This window comes from Ranitomeya variabilis, chromosome 5, assembly GCF_051348905.1.
Source record: "Ranitomeya variabilis isolate aRanVar5 chromosome 5, aRanVar5.hap1, whole genome shotgun sequence".
NCBI classification, from domain to species: Eukaryota; Metazoa; Chordata; class Amphibia; order Anura; family Dendrobatidae; genus Ranitomeya; species Ranitomeya variabilis.
Genome location: NC_135236.1, coordinates 158,136,928 through 158,142,927, shown reverse-complemented (window position 1 = coordinate 158,142,927; position 6,000 = coordinate 158,136,928).

The window sequence follows — 6,000 nt, the reverse complement described above, 5'->3', positions numbered from 1 at the left end:
TATGTGGTTTAAAAAAAAAAAATGGTGGTTAGGGCCTACTAACGGCTTCTGCCCCTCCCTGGTGTTGCCCTCAACTAAATAAAGCTGAGCTTCAACCTTCTGCTCCAAATTACCATTTTAAAAAATGCAATAGGCTTTTCAGGCCTACTAAAGGTGTCTGTCTGTGTGCCCCTCCCTGGTGTTGTCCTCAACTAAATAAAGCTGAGCTTCAACCTTCCGGCTCTCATTATGTGGTTTTAAAAAAAAAAATGGTGGTTAGGGCCTACTAACGGCTTCTGCCCCTCCCTGGTGTTGTCCTCAACTAAATAAAGCTGAGCTTCAACCTTCCGGCTCTCATTATGTGGTTTTAAAAAAAAAAATGGTGGTTAGGGCCTACTAACGGCTTCTGCCCCTCCCTGGTGTTGTCCTCAACTAAATAAAGCTGAGCTTCAACCTTCCGGCTCTCATTATGTGGTTTTAAAAAAAAAAATGGTGGTTAGGGCCTACTAACGGCTTCTGCCCCTCCCTGGTGTTGTCCTCAACTAAATAAAGCTGAGCTTCAACCTTCCGGCTCTCATTATGTGGTTTTAAAAAAAAAATGGTGGTTAGGGCCTACTAACGGCTTCTGCCCCTCCCTGGTGTTGTCCTCAACTAAATAAAGCTGAGCTTCAACCTTCCGGCTCTCATTATGTGGTTTTAAAAAAAAAAATGGTGGTTAGGGCCTACTAACGGCTTCTGCCCCTCCCTGGTGTTGTCCTCAACTAAATAAAGCTGAGCTTCAACCTTCCGGCTCTCATTATGTGGTTTTAAAAAAAAAAATGGTGGTTAGGGCCTACTAACGGCTTCTGCCCCTCCCTGGTGTTGTCCTCAACTAAATAAAGCTGAGCTTCAACCTTCCGGCTCTCATTATGTGGTTTTAAAAAAAAAATGGTGGTTAGGGCCTACTAACGGCTTCTGCCCCTCCCTGGTGTTGTCCTCAACTAAATAAAGCTGAGCTTCAACCTTCCGGCTCTCATTATGTGGTTTTAAAAAAAAAAATGGTGGTTAGGGCCTACTAACGGCTTCTGCCCCTCCCTGGTGTTGTCCTCAACTAAATAAAGCTGAGCTTCAACCTTCCGGCTCTCATTATGTGGTTTTAAAAAAAAAATGGTGGTTAGGGCCTACTAACGGCTTCTGCCCCTCCCTGGTGTTGCCCTCAACTAAATAAAGCTGAGCTTCAACCTTCTGCTCCAAATTACCATTTTGAAAAATGCAATAGGCTTTTCAGGCCTACAAAAGGTGTCTGTCTGTGTGCCCCTCCCTGGTGTTGTCCTCAACTAAATAAAGCTGAGCTTCAACCTTCCGGCTCTCATTATGTGGTTTTAAAAAAAAAAATGGTGGTTAGGGCCTACTAACGGCTTCTGCCCCTCCCTGGTGTTGTCCTCAACTAAATAAAGCTGAGCTTCAACCTTCCGGCTCTCATTATGTGGTTTTAAAAAAAAAAATGGTGGTTAGGGCCTACTAACGGCTTCTGCCCCTCCCTGGTGTTGTCCTCAACTAAATAAAGCTGAGCTTCAACCTTCCGGCTCTCATTATGTGGTTTTAAAAAAAAAAATGGTGGTTAGGGCCTACTAACGGCTTCTGCCCCTCCCTGGTGTTGTCCTCAACTAAATAAAGCTGAGCTTCAACCTTCCGGCTCTCATTATGTGGTTTTAAAAAAAAAATGGTGGTTAGGGCCTACTAACGGCTTCTGCCCCTCCCTGGTGTTGTCCTCAACTAAATAAAGCTGAGCTTCAACCTTCCGGCTCTCATTATGTGGTTTTAAAAAAAAAAATGGTGGTTAGGGCCTACTAACGGCTTCTGCCCCTCCCTGGTGTTGTCCTCAACTAAATAAAGCTGAGCTTCAACCTTCCGGCTCTCATTATGTGGTTTTAAAAAAAAAAATGGTGGTTAGGGCCTACTAACGGCTTCTGCCCCTCCCTGGTGTTGTCCTCAACTAAATAAAGCTGAGCTTCAACCTTCCGGCTCTCATTATGTGGTTTTAAAAAAAAAAATGGTGGTTAGGGCCTACTAACGGCTTCTGCCCCTCCCTGGTGTTGTCCTCAACTAAATAAAGCTGAGCTTCAACCTTCCGGCTCTCATTATGTGGTTTTAAAAAAAAAATGGTGGTTAGGGCCTACTAACGGCTTCTGCCCCTCCCTGGTGTTGCCCTCAACTAAATAAAGCTGAGCTTCAACCTTCTGCTCCAAATTACCATTTTGAAAAATGCAATAGGCTTTTCAGGCCTACAAAAGGTGTCTGTCTGTGTGCCCCTCCCTGGTGTTGTCCTCAACTAAATAAAGCTGAGCTTCAACCTTCCGGCTCTCATTATGTGGTTTTAAAAAAAAAAATGGTGGTTAGGGCCTACTAACGGCTTCTGCCCCTCCCTGGTGTTGTCCTCAACTAAATAAAGCTGAGCTTCAACCTTCCGGCTCTCATTATGTGGTTTAAAAAAAAAAAATGGTGGTTAGGGCCTACTAACGGCTTCTGCCCCTCCCTGGTGTTGTCCTCAACTAAATAAAGCTGAGCTTCAACCTTCCGGCTCTCATTATGTGGTTTTAAAAAAAAAATGGTGGTTAGGGCCTACTAACGGCTTCTGCCCCTCCCTGGTGTTGCCCTCAACTAAATAAAGCTGAGCTTCAACCTTCTGCTCCAAATTACCATTTTGAAAAATGCAATAGGCTTTTCAGGCCTACTAAAGGTGTCTGTCTGTGTGCCCCTCCCTGGTGTTGTCCTCAACTAAATAAAGCTGAGCTTCAACCTTCCGGCTCTCATTATGTGGTTTAAAAAAAAAAAATGGTGGTTAGGGCCTACTAACGGCTTCTGCCCCTCCCTGGTGTTGCCCTCAAGTAAATAAAGCTGAGCTTCAACCTTCTGCTCCAAATTACCATTTTAAAAAATGCAATAGGCTTTTCCGGCCTACTAAAGGTGTCTGCCCCTCCCTGGTGTTGTCCTCAACTGAACAAAGCTGAGCTTCCACATTCTGGCTTTCGCCCTATACTATCAGATATTAAACTGCATTTGGCCTACTAGTGTGGTTAGGCCCTTGAAACAGTGTCTGCTGCTCTTGGGTTTGCTACTCCACTGAACAAAGCAATGCCGCCTGTTTAGTCCTGTTACCAATTTTGAACTGCATGTAGCCTACTTTATTCTTTGGCCCTATATCTGTTTCCTCCTCATCCTGCCCATTGCCCAGCCACTGCTAAATGAGTCTGCTGGTACATTGACCTAGACCACTACATTCCCCTTGTACTCTACACAGCCAGAATCTGTCCCTGCTGAAAGTAAGGTTCCCCTTCCCGCATGTTATACCACCTTACACAGGGACAAAGAGGAAGGTGCAGATGAAAGTGCAGGTTCCTTCATCAGGTGGGGGGGCATACTCGTTGGCGACGTCACTGGCACAGGGCCCCTCAGAGTACGCAAAAGTGTCGCTGCTGGTGGGAGGCGCCCCCGCCATGCAAACACACCGCCGTACTTTGAGGGGCCCTGTGCCAGTGGCAATGCGAACGAGTGGGCCCCCCCCCTGCTTGCTCAGGATCACAGCACTTGCAACTTTTAAATACTTACCTTTCCCTGCAACACCGCCGTGACGTAGTCCGCATTTCCTGGGCCCACGAAAAACTTGAGCCAGCCCTACTCCCCCCACAACTTTCACCCAATTCCCTATGCCCAACTATTATTATACAGTTAATTAAGATTGGCAAGCTTCAGAAACAAGAATGGATTTTTTGGCATTAAAATGGGCACTGTAGGTGTTTTCCTGGCCTCCACTCACTGCCGACTATGCTTCCCCATTGACTTGCATTGGGTTTCGTGTTTCGGTCGATCCCCGACTTTTAGCGATAATCGGCCGACTGCACTCGACTCGACTCTGGACAAAATCGGGTTTCCCAAAACCCTACTCGATCTTAAAAAAATGAAAGTCGCTCAACCCTAGTCACCACACTTCCAGAGTCTAGTAATGCCACAACACTTTTCCCATCAACAGATAATTCACACAGGTGCTTCTCTGTATCATTTTGACCCGCATTCACATTCACTAGCCGTGTAACCAAAGACATGCGTTTCTTAGAGTCTGTAACATCGCACTGCATAGGTTCAGTGGTAACTAGTGTTGAGCATTCCGATACTGCAAGTATCGGGTATCGGCCGATACTTGCTGTATCGGAATTCCGATACCGAGATCCGATATTTTTGTGATATCGGGTATCGGTATCAAAACAACATTAATGTAAAAATGTGTAAAAGAGAGAATTAAAATAAAAAATATTGCTATACTCACCTCTCCGACGCAGCCTGCACCTTACCGAGGGAAGCGGCAGCGTTCTTTGTTTAAAATTCGCGCTTTTCTTTCCTTTACGTGAGTCCCGGCTTGTGATTGGTTGCGTGCCGCCCATGTGACCGGGACGCAACCAATCACAGCAAGCCGTGACGTAATTTCAGGTCCTTCAGGATTTTAAAATTACGTTCCGGCGTTGTGATTGGTTGCGTCGCAGTCACATGGGAGACGCAACCAATCACAGCAAGCCGTGACGTAATTTCAGGTCCTTAAGGATTTTAAAATTACGTCCCGGCTTTGTGATTGGTTGCGTCGCAGTCACATGGGAGACGCAACCAATCACAAGCCGTGACGTCACGGGAGGCTGGACACGTGCGCATTTTAAAATGGGCGCGTGTCCAGCCTCCCGTGACGTCCCGGCTTGTGATTGGTTGCGCCGCGATCAACCAATCACAAGCCGGGAGGCTGGACACGCGCCCATTTTAAAATTTTAAAATGCGCGCGTGTCCAGCCTCCCGGCTTGTGATTGGTTGACCGCGGTGCAACCAATCACAAGCCGGGACGTCACGGGAGGCTGGACACGCGCCCATTTTAAAAAGCGCGCGTGTCCAGCCTCCCGTGACGTCACGGCTTGTGATTGGTTAATGGCGGCCATGTTGCCGGGACGCGGACCAATCACAGCAAGCCGTGACGTAATTTCGTCACGGCTTGCTGTGATTGGTCCGCGTCCCGGCAACATGGCGCCGTGACCAATCACAAGCCGGGACGTCACGGGAGGCTGGACACGCGCCCATTTTAAAAAGCGCGCGTGTCCAGCCTCCCGTGACGTCACGGCTTGTGATTGGTTAATGGCGGCCATGTTGCCGGGACGCGGACCAATCACAGCAAGCCGTGACGTAATTTCGTCACGGCTTGCTGTGATTGGTCCGCGTCCCGGCAACATGGCCGCCCTGACCAATCACAAGCCGGGACTTCACGTAACCAAGTAAAAGCGCGAATTTTAAACAAACAACGCTGCCGGTTCCCTCGCTGAGGTCCAGGCTGCGTCGGAGAGGTGAGTATAGCGATATTTTTTATTTTAATTCTTTCTTTTACACATTTATATGGATCCCAGGGCCTGAAGGAGAGTTTCCTCTCCTTCAGACCCTGGGAACCATCAGGAATACCGTCCGATACTTGAGTCCCATTGACTTGTATTGGTATCGGGTATCGGTATCGGATTGGATCCGATACTTTGCCGGTATCGGCCGATACTTTCCGATACCGATACTTTCAAGTATCGGACGGTATCGCTCAACACTAGTGGTAACAGGACAGTTCGCAGAAATATGGCCCTTCTCATGGCAACGGAAACACCTAACAGGCCCTCTACTGAGACCACCGTCCAACACTCTCGGTCTCGGAGTGCGAGCAGTCCCGTGTTCCTCCCCCACAGTTTTTGGCAATTTTCCTTCACCCGTAGTCACTGGAACAGTCTTACCGGTTCCACGAGGAGAAGCCACAGACCGGGTGCTAGCGGTTTCGTCGGGAAGTCCTTCTGCCATGGAATAACGCTCGACCAACTCCACAAGTTGATCCGCTGTCGTGTTATTTCCTTGGCTTACCCACCTTCTCAGCGCTGGTGGTAGTACTCTCAGGTACTTGTCCAAGACAATCCGCTGAATTATTTCGGGTGTTGTCAGTACCTCGGGTTGCAGCCATTTTTTTGTCAAGCAGATCAG